Source organism: Lemur catta, chromosome 6 (assembly GCF_020740605.2).
Source record: "Lemur catta isolate mLemCat1 chromosome 6, mLemCat1.pri, whole genome shotgun sequence".
NCBI classification, from domain to species: domain Eukaryota; kingdom Metazoa; phylum Chordata; class Mammalia; order Primates; family Lemuridae; genus Lemur; species Lemur catta.
In genome coordinates this window covers 6,234,121-6,253,438 of record NC_059133.1, presented here as the reverse complement: position 1 = coordinate 6,253,438, position 19,318 = coordinate 6,234,121, and the positions used below count along the sequence as shown (strand labels likewise).

At 49.5% G+C, this 19,318-nt stretch overlaps 1 protein-coding gene and 1 pseudogene across 3 annotated transcripts in view; one reads left to right on the top strand and one right to left on the bottom strand.

Annotated features, from left to right (window-relative positions):
* The window catches only part of TCF20 (transcription factor 20), a 157,203-nt gene that overhangs the window by 79,021 nt on the left and 58,864 nt on the right, over positions 1-19,318 (bottom strand). For 2 of the 3 annotated variants that reach the window (XM_045554761.1, XM_045554758.1), the window contains exon 1: positions 9,791-9,854. The exons of the other annotated variant lie outside the window; for it this stretch is intronic. The gene's annotated coding sequence lies outside the window, so the exon portion shown is untranslated. Of the gene's footprint in view, positions 1-9,790; positions 9,855-19,318 lie in introns of those variants that run through there. 3 annotated transcript variants of the gene reach the window in all.
* Positions 7,796-13,614, top strand: LOC123640500 (annotated as a pseudogene).

The following is a 19,318-nucleotide window of genomic DNA, read 5'->3' as shown; positions in this document are numbered from 1 at the left end:
TAGAGAAGGCTACACTTAAGCTGTATCTGAACGACAAACAGAAACAAGTCTCACAAAGATTTAAGAGGCTGAGTGTTTGAGACAAAGGAGCCAAGTGTAAAGGTCCTAAGGTAGACATGAGCTTGAGGTGTTCAAGAAAGATAGAGAAGGCCAACGAGGCTGGGACGTTGGAAGCCGGGAGGAGAACAAGTGAAACGGGCTCAGAGGGAGGCAAAGGTCAGATAGGACTGCAGGCCCCAAGCCCCCGGGGCTGTACAAACCTGGCTGCCTGGCTGCACGGCAGGAGGGGAGTGGCAAGGGGAAGCTTCATCTGTATTTATAGCTGCTCCCCAATTACTCACATCACCGCCTCCCATCATATCAGCAGCAGCATTAGATTCCAAACTGCACATACGAGGGGTCTGGGTTGCAAGCTCCTTATGAGAACCTAATGCCTGATGATCTGAGGTGGAGCTGAGGCAGTGATGCCAGTGCTGGGGAGCGGGTGCAAATACAGATCATCATTAGCAGAGAGATTAGACTGCGTAACAAATGCACTTGAATCAACCCAAAACCAACCCCCACCTTCCCACCCCCATCCATGGAAAACTGCCTTCCATGAAACCTGTCCCTGGTGACAAAAAGGTTGGGGACTGCTGAGACAGGACCTTGCTGGACACCATGACAGCAATGAAAAGCCACTGGAGCACCTCAGGAAGGCAACTAACACAATACAATTTGAATTTTTAAATGATCACTTGAGCTCAGAAGTGGAAAAAATGGTTCGGGAGGGGAGCAGAAACAGGCAGTAGGAAAACTGGTCAGCAGCCTAATAATACAGTAGACCAGGTAAGAGGGGATGGTTCTTGAGATGGGAGGGAATAAATTCAGGATATATTCTGGATATAAAGTGAACAGAACTTGCTGGGAGATTAGATGTTGAGAGTGGGGGGTGGGGGAAAAGGGATCAAGAACAATTCTCTTAGATTGTTTTTAGGTATAGTTTACATACAGCAAAATTTCATACAGTATATGATTTAATCAGTGTGGTGAATGCCTATCGAGACCCAGAACATTTCCATCACTCTAAAAAGTTCTCTCAGCCAGGCAGGGTGGCTCACGCCTGTAATCCTAGCACTCTGGGAGGCCGAGGCGGGTAGATCCTTTGAGCTCAGGAGTTCGAGACCAGCCTGAGCCAGAGTGAGAACCCGTCTCTACTAAAAATAGAAAGAAATGATTTGGACAGCTAAAAAAAATATATATAGAAAAAAATTAGCTGGGCATGGTGGCACATGCCTGCAGTCCCAGCTACTTGGGAGGCTGAGGCAGAAGGATTGCTTGAGCGCCGGAGTTTGAGGTTGCTGTGAGCTAGGCTGATGCCACGACACTCTAGCCAGGGCAAAAGAGTGAGACTTCATCTCAAAAAAAAAATAAAAAATAAAAAAATAAAAATAAAAAGTTCTCTCATGTACCCTCCCAGTCAATCCCCTTCCACTCAAGAAGCAACACTGATCTAATTTCTATTACTATACAGAGGTTAGTTCTCTTTATTCTGTAATGTCTTATAAATGGGATCATCCATTATGTACTATTTTTGTGCCTGGCTTTTCACTCAGCATATCTGAGATTAATCCTTATTACATGTATCAATACTTTGTTCCTATTCATTGTGGTCTTCCATTGTATGAGCATATCAGTATGTTAATCCATTCTCTTGCTGACAGATATCTGGACTGTTTACAGTATTTGGTTATTATGAATACAACTGCTATGAACATTCTTACATGAGCTTATTTGTGGACATTTTCATTTCTCTTGGATAAATACCTAGAAAAGAAACTGCTGGGTCATAGGATAGATATAAGTTCAACCTTTTTTTTTTTTTTTTGAGACAGAGTCTCACTCTGTTGCCCGGGCTAGAGTGCTGTGGCGTCAGCCTAGCTCACAGCAACCTCAAACTCCTGGGTTCAAGAGATCCTGCTGCCTCAGCCTCCCAAGTAGCTGGGACTACAGGCATGTGCTACCATGCCCGGTTAATTTTTCTATATATATTTTTAGCTGCCCATATAATTTCTTTCTATTTTTAGTAGAGACAGGGTCTCGCTCTTGCTCAGGCTGGTCTCGAACTCCTGAGCTCAAGCAATCCTCCCGCCTTGGCCTCCCAGAGTGTTAGGCTTACAGGCGTGAGCCACCGCGCCTGGCCTATGTTCAACTTTTTAAGGAATTGCCAAACAGTTTTCCCAAGCGGGTGCATCATTTTATATTCCCATCAGCAGTGTACTCAAGTTCCAGCTGCCTGACTCCTAGGGGTTTTGCCTGAATAACCCCACCTATGCCACAATCAAACTCGCATTCTTTCAGTTTCAAACACACTTCTTTCTACATCTTTTTTTTTTTAAGACCTATAGATACACTCCAAGAACGCTTTCCTCCTCACCCTATCCCTTTAATAAATGCCTATCTTACGCTATTTATTCATTCAACAAATATCCTGAAGGATGAGAAAAGGCAGGGCTGACCAGAATGTTCTGGATACAGGAAGCAGCACATAAAAAAGTTCTGAGGGGGGAAAACCTTGCCACCTTCAGAGGACTTAAGAAAGTGAATGTGGGCCAGGTGTGGTGGCTCACGCCTGTAATCCTAGCACTCTGGGAGGCTGAGGCCAGTGGATTGCTTGAGGTCAGGAGTTCGAGACCAGCCTGAGCAAAAGCGAGACCCCGTCTCTTCTACTAAAAATAGAAAGAAATTATCTGGCCAAATAAAATATATATAGAAGAAATTAGCCAGGCATGGTGGCACATGCCTGTAGTCTCAGCTACTCGGGGGGCTGAGACAGTAGGATCGCTTAAGCCCAGGAGTTTGAGGTTGCTGTGAGCTAGGTTAACACCACAGCACTCACTCTAGCCCAGGCAACAAAGAAGATTCTGTCTCAAAAAAAAAAAAGAAAGAAAGAAAGAAAGTGAATGTGACTGGAGGACAGGGAACAAAAGTAGCAGGAAAGGTAGGCAGGAGCAAGGCTCTTCAGGGCCTTGTGAATCATGGGCAGGAGTCTGGATTCTCTTCAAAGTGCTATGGGAAACCATTAAAAAGATTTGACATAGGGGAAAGCCAGATGACTCGTGACTGCTCTGGGCAAAGTGAATAGAGGCAGACAGGAGTAGAAATGGGGAGGCCATCACAGTGTCCCAGGTAGGAGATGGTGGTGGCTCAGAGGGTAGTGGCAGCGGAGGTGAAAGAAGTGTCATATTATGGAAGTCGTATTATGGAAACAGTACTGGCAGTACCTTGGTGATGGATTAGAGAGTGGTGAGAGAAAAGGAGGAATCTGATCTGAGAAACTGGCATACCCAACAGCCCAGAGGAAGGTGCATCTCCACTATACAGATGAGGAAACGACAGCTCAGGCAAAATGTCCAGAGTCACTCATACTAAGTGATGGAACCAAAATGAGGTCACACATTCTCTTTCATATGCTCTGCTGCCTCCATAAAGCCCACCACATGGACTTTCTACAGCAATGGTGCTCTCACTCACATTACTGCTAAAGGGTATGGCATCTGTCCCCAGGTAACTGGCCTGCCATAGCACTAAGTCAGGGAAAAGCACAGGCAAGTACGTTGGCTCTTCTCTTGAGAATCCCTACTCACCAGGCACAGTGACCATTCTCCAGACTCCCAAAGCAATGCTTCATAGTTAGCGCACTTCTAAATGTAGCAGTGAAATCCAGGCTTCCCTGAAACTGAGGTCGGGAGGTAAAAGAACTTATGACTCTGGGGCCTTAACTTTTTAATTCCAGAAACCAATTTTAGTCACATGTCAGAACTTTCCCCCTTCATCTAAAAGGCCTCACTCTAACTGAACAACTAATGCTGAATATGGCAAAGGAAGAGTTTCTCCATGTCATCCATTCTGGGCCAAGACAAAATCAGGAGAGAAACCAGCAAGGCCTGAGAAGCCGGCATTACACATCTGTGTGAAAAGTAACAGTGGTACACTAAGTCAATACACTAGCACACAGAAGCTTCCTTCCTTTCTCCACTCGGGAGCCACTGTGAACCATCAATCCTCTGGTGAGGGCATGGGGTATAGCTGGCAAAGAACAGGGTTTCACCCTTGATTCTGTCAATATAAAGCTACATAACTCTGGTCAAGTCACCACCCTCTCAGCATCTTTCTTGAGTTGTAAAGCCAAAGAGTTAGACTAGGCAACTTCTTAGGTTTCTTCCACCTCTAAAATTCTATAATCAGAGAGTATGGAAATGGTGGGTGAAGGCACGCTAGATGCCAGCTGGCTGGGAAAGACTAAGAAGATGAGCACTCCTAGCTATCCAACCTGCACTGTTCCCTCCCCTTCCAGAGCCTCTGCTTGGAGCTATCTTTGCTTCCTTTGACATCCCCACACCCAAGTTCCACTCAGTCACTTGGGATTCTCTATTTGAAGCAATACCTTGCAAAATGCCCTACATACCGAATTCACTAATACTTGCTGGCTGGCTTCATTTGAAGCATTAACAAAGTACAACGATTCTAACACCCTAATCCAACTCCCCAACAAAGTAACTTAAACACAACCAAAGAATGTTTCCCATATTGCCTAGTACTCACCAATATTATAACACATCTCTACATTTTTTTTATCAGGATGATTTTTTAAAAAAGCAGACAACATTCCTCTTTCTTAGCCTTCACAAGGTACCACTAATGATCTCCCTAAAGCTATTTTGAACAAGGTCCCTACTCACAAAGCATAAAGGTATTATATAAACACAGGAAAGACTTCAGCCCACTTCCATCCTTTGCATTAAATTCTCAAGATGTTCAAGGCTAAATCAAATTATTTACTTAGTTTAATGCCATTTTCATCCATCCCACAGATCAAGTTCGACTGCCCTCCTGGCAGAAAAGGCTTCAGAATAGGGAATATCTTTGTGACCACTCTAAAGTAGCACCCCCAAGTCACTATCTCATTGTTTTTTTATTCTCTTCACAGCTATTATCACCACCTAACATTTTTATTTGCTTACTGTTTACAGTCTCTAAAGTTGGCTCTTTCTTGCCCACCACTGCATCTCCTATGCTTAAAACAGTGCCTATAAACACTTGTTAATGAAAATTAAAAAACACACAGGAGGACCTTAATCCACATTCAGGGATGTGATATTCAAATGTGGAAACCATCTTCCAATCAACCTGACATTCCAGTGTTCAATGAATTTCTACTCCTTCCTATAGGATAGAACTGCAATAAGGATATCTTCCCCAGTAGCTAATGTTTTCTCTTTCTTAATTCCACACAATGAAGCATCAGACAATAAGCCACAGATATACCAATAACTCGCGTTATAGTTCATCTTCCTGCTGGTTTGTATGCATTACCTACAAAGCAAACATAGCTGTAATGCAGAAAGGTACTGATTGTGTTTATTACTGCGAGAACCCTTTCACCCATACTTGCAGGTACCATGGGTATTAAAGGACATTCAACAGCCTAACCAATAATCAAACTACCCAGTGCAATGTGACCACATTATGCTCTAACTATGAAAGCTCTGATTTCAGTATATTGTATTCCAAATGTATAAGTCTGATGTACTGTTTTATGCCAATAAAATAGGGCTTTATTGTTTTGCTTTATTTTGTTACTTTTTTATACCTCCAAAAAACAAAATAAAGATTCCAGAGTCAGAAGCCCTGGACAGATCTAATGAATACTAAGGTGCCTTGACCACAACCCCACCTTGAGGAAGGGTGCTTAAGGGATATTGGGGAAGAATTGTCTTTGGTAACTGTATCTTTTGAGTCTCACCTGGTCAAACTGAAAGCAGTCACCATGATTCCTGTGCATTATAAACCAGTAACAGACAGGAAGAGATGGCCCTTTATGTATTTATATCACTCTCTGAGCGGATACAAAAGTTCTCAGCTCAAGACATAACACCAGAATTGGGTATGAAAGATTTATAGATTAAATCTCAGGTACACTAGCAAAACTGACCACGTAGGGAGAAAGTAAAATTTTAGAAAATTCCCAGGGTCACAAAAGCACAAGCAGCCACAAAAATCATGCTTTCCAGTATTTTACCTGAATCCAGATTTCAGCTTTAAAAAAATAAAAGAGGGGCACAACAGGAAGCTATGGATTCCAAGGCCACATCTACCAATAGCTGTTTTGTGCCTTGAGCAGGAAGTGAGCTGTTAATAGACCTAGGACAGTACAGGGTTTGGAGTCAAGGGGAGGAGTCACATCCAAACCCTGACTCTCACTAGCTCTATGACCTCTCAGGGAAAGGAAAGATGATCTACCTCTCAGGTCTGCTGGGTATATGTTGTTAAGACAATTTAAAATACTTTGGACAGAATGTAACATAAAGGCTTGTTTTTTATACAAATGCTAGCATCCTTTCCCTTCTACAAGAAGAGTAGGCTGAACTAACCAGTAGTAGTCCAACTCTAATTCCTTGGTATAAACAGATGCGATCATTTCAATTACATTCCATCTTATTTTATAGAGTTAAAAAAAGTATACCACTAAAAGGCTGTGGAACCTAAAAGCCATATCTCCTGACATCTTACCAATTTTGCCAACTTTCTCTCACAGAAATATACACACACAAATTACCTCAGTAGAATAAAAGTTTTATAATACTATTTTTCTCATAAGTTACAAGACAAGCATAATATATTTTGAGTGGGATAACTGCTTACAATTTGAATTTGAGTAACTAGGGTTTTTAAAATCCCACAGTGAACACAAGATCGTAACTCAAATCCTAATATAGAAGAAATGCTTATTTCAGGAAACTCCAAATAATCTGTGTAGCTATATAAAAGTGTCTGTCTATGTAAAAGGCCTGATGTTAACATATAAGAAAACTTCCACCAAACCATCTCCAAAGTCAACATTATGAGCACGACGCCCTGACCTCGCGGGGACCCTTTTGGAAATTGTGTTCGAAAAGACTGAACAAAAAAGAGACCTAAGAATGATAGACATATTATACCACATCGGGCACATGTCTGTCAAACATCACAGTACTAGAAATTTAAGACAAATTCTGAGGTTGGTCTAGAAATACTCACCAGTTAAAAGCATGGCCTAAGGCTTCCTACACCATAAAATCAGTGAAACTAATTGGGGTTCTTCAGCATCTGAGCAGAGCATCCAGCTACCATTAAAGAATAAATTGGGGATGCAGATAATTAGTGCACCCTGAAGTGACAGTTAATTCCACTAGCGCACCATCTCACAGGAGATATTATGGCATTCCACTCATCCCCCTACTTTGAGAATATTGAAGCTGGAAATTTCAAAAGTTAGCTAAATGTCCCTTAAAAGAACTCTTAATAAGATCCCTCCACAGGCCAGGCGCAGTGGCTCACGCCTATAATCCTAGCACTCTGGGAGGCCGAGGCGGGTGGATCGCTCGAGGTCAGGAGTTCGAGACCAGCCTCAGCAAGAGCGAGACCCCATTTCTACTAAAAGTAGAAAGAAATTATCTGGCCAACTAAAATATATATATATAGAAAAAATTAGCCGGGCATGGTGGCGCATGCCTGTTGTCCCAGCTACTCGGGAAGCTAGGATCCCTTAAGCCCAGGAGTTTGAGGTTGCTGTGAGCTAGGCTGATGCCACAGCACTCACTCTAGCCGGGGCAACACAGGGAGACTATGTCTCAAAAAAAAAAACAAACAAAACAAAACAAAATAAAGATCCCTCCACAATCTCCCATATAGGAAGATGTTGGAACTCCTTTGAGCCAAGCAGCAGACACAGACCTAATCAAAAGTTACCCACGTTGACTGGGCTAGGTGGCTCATGCCGGTAATCCCAGCACTCTGGGAGGCCAGGGGGGAGGATCGCTTGAGGCCAGGAATTAGAGACCAGCCTGAACAAGAGCAAGACCAGTCTCTACAAAAAACAGAAAAATTAGCCGCCATCCTGGTACACATCTGTAGTCCCAGCTACTTGGGAGGCTGAGGAAGGAGGATCAGTTGAGCCCAGGCGTTTGAGGTTGCAGTGAGCTATGATCAAGCCACTGCATTCTACCCAGGGCAACAACAGAGCGGAGACTCTGTCTCAAAAAAAAAAAAAAAAAGTTACCCACATCTCCCAAGTATCCATACGTTCTTTGAAGTCTTTTTTCTGATAATTTCTTCCACAAAGACAAATAAATAAAAAAATAATAAGGTGTATTCCACATAGGCTAGAATGATATACACTGTCTGTTCTGAAGCACAGAACAGCACCTGGAATTTCATGGAAGACTGTACCCTGATCAAGTTTTATGCTCTGTTGGAAAAGGAAGAGGCTAGAAACTAGAAGATAGGCTTTTAAAAGTCATCTCAGCTACAGTACAGCCTGCACTTCCCAGGAAAGTTGCCTATAGCTACAATGAGAGCACAACATGGGAGAGACAAAAAGAAAAACAAAACCACAAGTTCCCGTAATGTTTGACCTGGCAGGAGTCCTCATTTACACATGAGGAAACTGGGGCATTGAGAGGGTAGGTAACTTGCCCAGAGCTGCAGATTATTTGGTGGCAAAGCTGGAAGTAGATTCCTGATCTCCTGGGTCAGAATTCAGTGCAGTTTCCCCATCCACCAAGCTGCTACCCCTTGTAAGATGTTTTATAAAACTCTTCACTGAGGCTGTTAACATAAGGATCCAATTATCATTCAAAGATCAGCCTATTAGATAATAGCTCGAAAATTCTATCCATCTTTGAAGGGGAAAAAACCAAGAAGAGGAAAAAAGTCCTAATTTTGACCTGACCCCTAAAGTCAAACTAAAGGCTTGAATACAGACTATGCTAGTATTCACAACCATAAAAACAGACAATAATCCCCACCCACAAACCGAAGAAGGCGGCCGCTCCTCGGTACCGCCCCCCACCCCCAACTCACTAAATTCCACTCCCATCCCAGCGCACAGAAGCCACTGCACCTACCGCCGCAGCCGGAGAAGAATCGGCCGGATCCGTCAACCACCTTCAACCACCACTCCCCTACCTCCCCAAAAAAGGGATGAGAAGGTTAGAGCGTCAGGTCTCCAAACGAACGCTCCCTCGCGCACGGAGACCGCCGTATCCCCCACCCCGCCCGGCTCACCGCGGCGGGGGAGGGGAGAAAGCCCCACACAGGAAACGTGTCCCATGCTCCGCTCCCCGCGCCGAGACCTTGCGCGCTGCCAGCGGGTGCCTGCCCTCCGCCTCCAACAAGCGAGAAGTAGCCGCGTCCACATGGCTTCAGGTGTTCACATGGCAATAAACGGCCCCGTCCCTCCCGAGGCCTGGGGCGCGCTCCGACTCCCGGGCGCCCCAGCGCGGCTCCCTCCAGCCCGGCCCTCCACCCCGCTGGCCTCGCCTCCAGCCCGCAGCGAAGAGAAGAGCGTCGTCAGTCTCCCGGGGCTGCTAAGGGACCCAGGGACGCGGGGCAGGCGGCGCTGACCCCGCTCACACCCGCCGCCTTTGCACCCAAGGCCGCGACGAGCAGGTACCTCTCCCCGGGCCCCTCAAGCTAGGACCGGACTCCCAGGCCGGACCGAGACACCTCAGCCCTCTGACGCCAAGCCGGACCCCTTCGCCTCAGCACCCCTAGGCCAGGCCCAGGACCCCGCCCCGCACTCCTGGGTCTGGCCGGGCAAGAACATTCTCCTCAGCACCTTAAGCCCCGGCTTGGAGTCCAGGACGCTCAGTACTCCCAGGTTGGGCCGGGACCTCTGCTCCCAGCCCCCCAGGCCAGACACCCCGGACTGACCCCAAACCCCCAGGCCCGACCCTTTCCCTCCCCGTTCAGGCCCGCCGGCGGTTACCTGCTGGAGCCCCCCGCCCCGTCCCTCGGCCTCCGCCGGGGGCGGGAGGGGAGGGAGCGGCGGCGGCTGGCGGCGCTGCGCGGGGTGGGGGTGGGGGTGGCTCCGCCGCCTCCAGCTCTGGCGCCCCGGCCGGCGGCGGGCGGGCCGGGGCCGCTGCCCCTCGAGACTCGCTCCGGCCCGCGCGCTCGTTCCCCAGTCGGGCGCGCCTCAGGGCGGGCTCCCCTGGCGGAGGCCGCGGCCGCCTCGCAGGGGCCGAAAGCCGCTCGGTTCGGGATTTTTTCTCTCCATTCTCCCAACACACAGGAAATAACAGAGCGTCAGGTGACGGCGCGCGGCCAATGGGGAGGCTCCGGGCCGCGGCGCGCGGGCGGGCGGGAGGGCGCGCGGCGGGGCGGGGCGCACGGCGGGGGCGGGGCGGCAGGGGGCGGGGCCGGGCGCGCGCGTGCCCACCCGCGTGCGACGGCGTCGAGGGCAGCGCGCGCCGGGCCCGGGCCGCGGAGACCCCAGCCCAGCGACCGGGGCTCGCGGGGTTCCTCTCAGCAGCCGTGGGGCGCAGCACGCCGCCCGCCCAGTGCCGTGTGGGCCGGCTCCTGGGGCCGTCTTGGGGGTGGCCGCAAGCCAACTTTCTGGGGAGTTGGTGGCCCGGAATCTCTCACTGAGATTTCTGGAGTTCCCTGGAGCCTCCAACGCCAGAATCGCGCCTCTGGCAGCCCGGAGAGCCTGCGGGTGAGGGCCCGGCCTCCTCCTGGTGGCCTTTTTAGTCGGGCCGGGCATGGGGGTGACTCTTGCCCGCCAAGACCCATCCGGGCCCCTGGTTCCATGGCCTACGCCCGTGCCGCCCAGTGTCCTTGGATGCACTACTCGGTTTTCCTCAGAGCCTCAGTTTCCTCAGCAATAGTAAACGATGAGGAGGGAGGCCTGCCTATCTCACGTGTAAAATAGACGCTCCACAAACGTCAGTTGAATTTCTGCACCTGCATTAAGAAGCTGCAATGCCTGGCTGGCAGGACCCAGGGTCCAGAATTAATTTGGAGATAAGGCAGAGGATTTGCGGTGCCAAGGCTTCAGCCTGGTCCCAGGCTTCCTTTGCAAACCTGATACGTTTATAGAATGAAGGGCTTGACTTTTTTTAACAAAAGCTCAGTTATAGAACCACCACTGTGAGAATGTTGGTGCCATGTAGCTCACTGCCATCAAAAGTAAGAAAGGGCCAGGTGCAGTGGCTCAGGCCTATAATCCCAGCATTTTGGGAGGCCCAGTTGGGAGGATCGCTTGAGGCCAGGGATTCAAGACCAGCCTGCGCAACATAGCAAGGCCCCAGGCTCTACAAAAAGCAAAAAAATTAGCCAGGCGTGGTGGCATGAGTGTGTAGTCCCAGTTTACTCAGGAGGCTGAGGTGGGAGGATCCCTTGACCCCAGGAGTTTGAGGGTATGAAGAGCTATGATGAGGCCACTGCATTCTAGCCTAGGCAACAGAGCAAGACCCTGTCCCCCAACCCCCCCCAAAAAAAATTAGTGAGAAGACCAGCGAGGGTAGGATGTGTTTGGAGTGTTTGTGATCCTACCTCTGAACTTTGACCTGGTCAAATTCTCTCCTCACTCTGGGCCTCAGTTTCCTGTTGGTGAGGAGAATTGGATTAGATATCCCTAATGTTGGCTAAAATTGCTGATTCTAAATTAGGCTCCCATCTGTCCTAGATGTTAGGGGAGTATGTAGCTTTCTCTCCTGAAGCAACACCCAACTTGAAAGTAAATTGGGATGGGAAAAATGCTTTAGGCAGCAGGTAGAGATTGACAGGAACCAGGTGTGGCCTGGGGCCCAGATTTCGGTATATTTGAGGAACACAACTCCCCAGGGCCTGGCTTTACCCTTTCACCTTTCACCCCACCTAGCCAGAGGCATTAATGCTTTGCCTTATCTCAGGCCACCCAAGGAGGGTCCTAGGATCCCAGGCAGGGGCTGAGGTGGTTCTGGGACCCTGGGAAGAGGATATGGTTGGGGAAGGCAGTGATTTCACCTGGCTTCTGTCCAATCTTTTAAAATGGGGGCCGCTGCAATGCGAGTCAGAACTATTCCTGGGGACCTGAGTCCTCAACACCTGCATGCCAGGCAGGGTGCCAGGCTCTTCCGGGGCAGAGCTGAGCAGGCTACTAGGCCCTGCCCTCTGGCTGTTCCATTGTTCTTCTAACTATGAGTTTCATTTTCAAATTCTCAGGCCTCAAGACTTTTAAAAAACCAGTGCCCGAGTTCTGCTTAGTTCAGAGCTGCAGAAGGATAGAGGGACTTTTGGCACAGATCCATGTTTTCTGGACAAAAATGGGAGAATGCAGGGGAGCTTCCTGAATACTGTTGGGGGCACCTTCAATTTCTTGAAGAGAATTCATGAAGAAAAGGGAAGCCCTTTTCTTTATAGTCTCCTGCCCCATCATTTTCCCCTTCTTCCCCTTCTTCCTTAGCTCACTCATGTATCAGATTGGGGGGCTGGGAGGATGGTGACAATCTCTGGCAGAACTGCATTTAAAAGGAAAAGAATGCAGACAGATAACTGGAGTCTAGGCTCTTGTCAGCTCCTACCTCTCATGACCCTACAGCCTGCTCCCCATCCTTTCAGATCCTGCTGGAACATTGCCTGTCTGACCTCCACCTAGAAACTTCTCCAATCCTAGGACCAGGCCAGCCAGGCCTCTTTGGCCCTGTGGCCTGTCATTTTCCTTTTTGGTGCCACTCAGAAAAAGAACATGCATGGGTGTCGTGGCCAACAAACAGATTTGGGTTACTCTTATACTGTGTGGCCTTGGACAAGTCACTTCCTCTCTGAACCTTGGCTTCTTCAGCTGTAAAATGGGCATAATATGACCTTACTTATATGGTGGTGTAGCAATCTAAAGAGATCTACATAAAGAATTCAGGACAGTACTAGGCACACATTAACACCAGCTACCCTTCTATGACGTGGACACAAAATGACACATAAGCAGACTGTGGCTCTAAGATCAGAAGTTACTGTCCAAGATCCCACGGTGGCAGGAGCTTAATGACTAGATGCCCCTTCCTCTTTGATCACATTAGTATCTTCTATTGTTCTCACATTGCCTCAAATGCATGGATCCTATTTTTCCTACCACACTTGAGCTCTTTAAGGAAAGGACAGTAGACCAGTTGGGGATTTTTTCCCTCTCTCCTAACCCAGTCTACTCAAAAAATACTTATTGAACTGAATCAGTGTATCAATTCCAGAAGCAAAATTAATCCTTTCCCTTCTCTCTGGCTCAAAGATGGCTTTTGGAAACCCTGTGTCACTCCTTTTATTACAAACTCCTCTGCCCTCCTCCAGGCGCCTGGGCCACTCTGGGATTACAAATGGAGCGTCTGCCTCTAGGTCACTGGTTCCGCTACCATCTGTCAGCATGGATTGATTGAGGAGACTGGCCCTGCTCAGCAGATCAGTGACTTGTGCGAAGTGAGCCGGGTGTCGGTGCCTTCAGCAGCAGGCAGATGTCCTTTCTCTCACTTGCTGGCTCTCTTGAGCACACGTACAGCCCTCACCTTTATCCTTCAACAAGCCCCAGCTCTCCTTCCTCTTTGGGAAGGGTCGTCTGCTAACTCTGGCACACCAGGAGGAGGGAGGCCTGGAATTCCTGCTCACAAGCTGAGGGCTCAGTCTTCCAGGAGGCAATGTACAAAAGCCTTTGGTTAACAGAGTGGGAGACTCTCCACAGCATCCCACTGAGCCCTTCCCCAAGCTGGGCACCTCCCCCGTGCAAAGCACAAGGATGCTGAGCGTGCACAAACAGCAGAGCGGGGAATCCTTTGGGGGCAGGCCTCCATTCCACATAGAGCCCCCCTGCTGCGTGCAAGGCCTAGGGGCTTAGAACAATTCTTTCTGGGGCAAGGTCAGGGAAGGCTCTACAGCTAAGAGAAGGCAGCAAATGCCAAGACTTAGGGGGTGTGGGGAAGAGCCACCTACTGTGCCCAGGAGGGCTGTGCACAGTGGGGGGCGAGGGGAGGAGGGCTGAGGCTACAGAGTTGAGCAAGGGTGGGATCCTACAGGGCTTTTTATCTGTGACAGGCTTGGCATGAATTTGTTTCACAGAGTCTCACAGTGACCTCTGCTCACCAAGTTTGCCCCTCCACTCTGCCCTCCAGGGTACAAGTTGTGGCTCTTTCATCTGGGCTCCCACTGGTCACACTGGGCTATTTGTGAATGTGTCCATCTGTCCCACTGGACTGTGAGCATCTGCAGGGCAGAGAGACCTCTGCTTCCCTTGGGTCGCCAGCATCCTATGCAGGTGGGGTACCATGTCCCCCAAAATCATGTTAATCATGGTGATACAGCCTAGAGGAATCCAAGCCTACTATGAACCAGTCACTGTGCAGATTTTCCTTTATCATCCTATTTAATATTTGCAACAACCTGATGAGGTTGGTACTGTTATCACTCCCATTTTACAGATGGGACCACAAAGAGTTTAACTTATCCCAAGTCACGTGGCTGGTATTTGAACCCAGGTCTTCAGAGGCTGCACACTTAACAACCAAGCTTCCCAGCACTCGGTAAGCAATGGAAAGATGGCTATGGACATAGAAAATCAGTAGGTCCAAGAGTCTGAAGGCAGATAGGGAAATAAATGTTAGAGGACAGTAGGGTCAGTGCCAGCCTCTCCCACCGGGGGCAGTTGGGGGCGTCAGACCCCACGCCTGGAAGACCATGGCCTGCTAACTAAGCAGCAGCTGCTGTGTATCAGCTCACTCATCTTCCCACAGATGAGCAGAGATAACACCGAGGAGACACCAAGCCCCTGCAGCCTGGTCGCCCAGATCACCCTGCAGCACCACTCCCACACTCACTGCCCCTGGATTCTCACTGGGCAGCCACTAGCATGGTGGTGCCAGCACAGGTCATTAAGTTAGGGGCCAGCCTGGTCTCACCAATGTGTGTCCTTCAGCAAATCGTCCAATGGCTCTGAGTCTCAATTCCTTCATCTGTAAATTGGGACAGGTAGGGGGAGGGGCTGAGTAATCTGCCTGCCTCCAGGGAGTCAGGCTGTACTTGGGTGCTCATTCATGCCTCACAACAACCCTATGAGGCAAGGATGGTCATCTTCATTGTACAGAGCAAGAAATGGGTACACAGACAGGTTAAGAGACTCACCCAGGTCACACAGCTAGCAAGAGGCAGGCTGGGATTTGAACTCAGCCTTCTGGCTCCAGAGCCCCCACTGAGTCACTCGGCACTACAAAAAGTTAAAGTGAAGAAGAAATGATCTAACAATAGTATTGACAAATGCATGTTCTAAGCCCTTTACCTGCATGAACTCGCTTAATCCTCACAACAACCCTATGAAATAGGTACTACTCTTACCTCATTTTGTAGATGAGGAAACTGAGGCACAGAGCAGGTAGGAGGGGGCAGAGCTGGAATTTCTCAGGCTACAGAGCCCTTGCCTCGCTTTATCATGGGATAACAATAGGGAGGTTCCTTTCCACTGGGATTATTTCTGCTTGAAAGCTCAAGACTTTTAGCCACATCATTGTTTGAGCTCCACAGGAAGGCAGTGCCACATGCTGAGGCATGCTGGGAAAAGACTTTGTTCCATCCTGTTTTGTTGACATGCTCTTCATTTTTAAGCCTGAAACCCAAGCTTCCTGCTATGAATTCAAACCGTGGAGAAAAATGCAGCCATGATAACAGCCACGACTTCCTGAGCCTTCAGTGTTCCCGGTGTTTGGGGCTCCATATGTGTCATCTAACCTTAAGCTACACAACACCAGAGCAGCCCCCATTTCACAGCTAAAGAAACTGAAGCCCAGAGTTGCTAAGAAGATGCCCAAAGGTGCACAGCTGTTAAGTGGTAGATTTGGGATTTGTCCTCAGGTCCTCGAGAATCCTGACTCTTGACCATATCTGCTGCTTCCCCACAGAGGCACAGAAGGAAATGTTTCTGCTCATCTTCTGCCATGGACTGGCCCTTCAGTGTCAAGATTCTCGGGCCACTCAGAAGGCAGCAGGATGCGGGGCCGGATGCTGCCCTCTCACAGGGGAAGCTGAGAAATGCGGACAGACGCTCCACTCTGTCTCTCCCTCCAGCGACTTGGGAATAGCTGCTCTGCCACCAAGGCAGTTGTCTTCTGGAAGCAGCCACACCTGTGAGGTTCCTCACCACTGCCCTGCATCTCCCTGTGAGCTCTCGAGGATAACTGCCAAAGCACGTGTGATCCCCAGGGAACAGAAAGCAGCAGGAGCCATGGAGTCTCCAACTCTCAACTGGTCCTCTTGACTGCAGCCTCTTTTCTGGCCCAGCTATCCCTGCAGACTCATTACAGTTATCCAAAGCCAGTTTCAACCTCACTCTCCCTGGCTCAAAAGTCTTCAGTGGGTCCTGAGTGGCTTCAGAATTCAAGTTTATTTCCATCCACCTGGAATACAAAGCCCTCATCTGGCTCTGCTCACCTTTCCAACCTTCTCTCCCATGCCTCCTTCTGCCTCTCTCTGCCAAACCTAATGAGTTGTCTTCCTGTCTTGTGCCTGTCTGTTCCCCAAAGCAAGAATGCCCTTCCCACTTCCCTACAGATGGACATTATGCCCTCTTTCACATCTTACCCAAATGCCATCTCCTCCACAAAGCCTTACCTTAATACTCATCATACATTCATTCAGCAAACATTGATTGATCCCTTATCATATGACAGGCATTGATCCAAGAGTCCCTATTGTCATGGAGCTTATGATCCCATGGGGTGATTAGAGAGAAAAAGAATCGTCAAATCAATAATCATTTGATAATAGCCCTGATATGCATTAGTAAGAAATATGGCAGGTGCACAGGTATATAATTCGGGCCCGAGTCTTTAGGATCCAGGACATTTGGGGTGAGACCTGAAGGACAGATAGGAAATAGCCACATGATGAGGCTGGAAGAGAGCTCCAGGCAGAGGGTGCATCATGGCAAAGGCCCTGAGGCAGAAGGGAGCAAGCAGATTTCCACGAAGGGGAAGAAGGCCAGGGTAACTTAAATGAAATGAGAAAGTTGGAGATGCAGCTGCAGCAAGATGGTACAGGCCACAGGAGGCTTTGGGACTTCATCCTGGGGCAAAAGGAGGAGCTGGTGAAGGATTCCGAGCAGAGGACACAAGCCAATGTTCATTTGTAAGCTATCTTGCCCTGTGGCTGTCCCTCTTCTGAGAAGCCCAGGCCCAGTATCAAGTCACCCATGAACCTTAGTCATTTGGTGGTTTGGGTGTGAGTCTTCGCATCCCCTCCTCCTAGACTGAGCCCCCGGAGGCAGGCTGACCACCAGCCCTCTGGTCTCACCCCATCGGCCAGCCCAGGGCTCAACACACAGAGTTGCTTCAGAAATGTGCAGGATGAACTAATGAACGGGGACAAGACACCAGCATGTCTCCTAGAAGGGGCAAGGGTTTTAGTGAGGCCACAACTCAGGGAGCAGAGCCACTGTCCCGTCAACATCCATGCCCAGAGTCAGCACACAGCATGACAGTGCACAAGCAGCTGCCTGTGGCCGTCTTGTGAATGACCAGAAACAACCCAAAGCTCTCAACAGCTGCAAGGTGCTCTCGAGTTTACAAAGCATATTTCACATGCGCAGTCTCACATAGCCCTCTGAGGGGGATAGAGTTACTGCCCCACTTTACAGATGAGGAAACTAAGGCCTGGGAAAGGGAGGGTCCCCAGCAAGTCATGGCAAAACCAAGACCAAAACCTGACCAAAGTTCAGGCTACGGATGGCCCCCATAGTGTTAAGAGAGCTTTCCAGAAATTTCGTTCAGAACTATTTTAAACTGACATATTTCCTCAGGATGTCTGTCACGCCAGCAGTGGGAGCCAACACACCAATTCTCAGAGGCTGTTTCCTCTGCGCGTCAGCCCCACTCACTCGGCTCCCAGGCCCTGAGGCTGGCGGCTCGGCCCAGGGCGCAGGAGGGGCTGCCTGGGCTTGGTGCTGTGTAAATGCTGAGGGAGCCAGGGGAAGCTGAGCTGATTCAAGAGGATAACAACAGAGAGCATTCCTATAGCTTTCCCGTGTGCTGGACATTACCTGCACGAGGTCACATCCCCACAATGCTGAGTACAAGAACTGTCTCCATTTACAGGTGTGGAAACTGAGGCTCGGGGCAATAAATAATTAGCCTGAGACCACACAGCTAGGGATGGCAGTGCCAGGATCTGGACCTGTGCAGTGCTCATAAGCAACCCCACACTCCAGCTGAGCAAGGGGGAGCAGAGGGGCTTGTGCAGAGGGAACAGCGACCGTGTGTTCCTCACGGGCTGTGATGGTGCAGGGCCTCCCCTGCCCCCTGCAGACCCGATGACCACCATTCCCATTATGAATACATCCCTCTGTGAGTAAATAATGACAGGCCTGTGTGATAAACTCCTCACCATTCTGGTCACCAGGGCATTACCATGTGTCTCCCCAGCCTCCTCCCCCAGGGGTCTCTGGACTCCCTTTCCCCCTCCTGCTCACCCCACCTGTCCTGCTCACCCCACCCGGGCTCCCAGCATTATAATCTGCTGGCTCCTTTCTGGTGGTAGTAGTAGGGTGTAAAACAGCAAGGAAGGGCGGAGGGCGCTGCGACCTTGAGCAAGCTTCCCTAAGCTCTTGGAGCCTCAGCATTTTCACCTATAGAACGGGGACATTAGCATCGCCCACCACAAAAGCTGCATCCACATAAGTGCTGCATCAGCAACTGCACACCTAAGTGCCACCTCTGTTATTTCAGCCTGAGGTGTCCCATGAGGTGGGATCATTCACCTTACAGGCAAATGGGCTCAAGGAAGTGAGGTGCCCGAGATGGCCCAGCACAGACAAAGCAGAGCAAGGAGTGAGCCGGGTCTGTCCGATTCCAAAGCTTGTGCTGAGGGAAGGAAGGCAGAGTAATAAGCCAATCGGGTCCTCCCTGGCAGTCAGCCTCACTCACGAAGCCAGGTGTGGGCTGGATGAGGCACCCCAGCCCTGCAGACACCACCCGTGTGCACTCCCTGCACGAGGTGCATTGCATGGTGTTGGGCAACCCTGCTGGACCCTCTCAGTCCCCTAGCCCAGACCAGGTGAGGACGGGAGGGGCAGTGGGAAGGCTAGGCAGAGGTCACTCATCTGTGGGCTGACTACAGAATGGGGGGGTGGGGAGAAAGCATCCTTTCTGAAAAAATCAATGGACAGACGATACCGCCCAAGTCACAACCTACATGGAAACCATCCAAGAAAATCAATCTCACCAAGAGAATCACAGCCCCTTAGAGAAGCAGTAGACTGCTGAGAGGTGAGCAGACACCGAGGTCCAGGATGGTGGCTGTGATTTGCTCAAGGTGCCACAGTGTGTAGGTGGCTCTGCCATGTGTGAGGGTGTCCAGCCCCAGGAAGCCCGTTTGCAGTAGTGGGTGGGCCCTTGCTGGTCTTCATGCCTCACACTCAGCCATCCACTTCCCTCTGGTCTTGCCTACACTGACCAAGGGGGCTGGTTTGGCCTTATCCAGAAAATGCCAAATCTCTGGGGCTCTTCCTTGC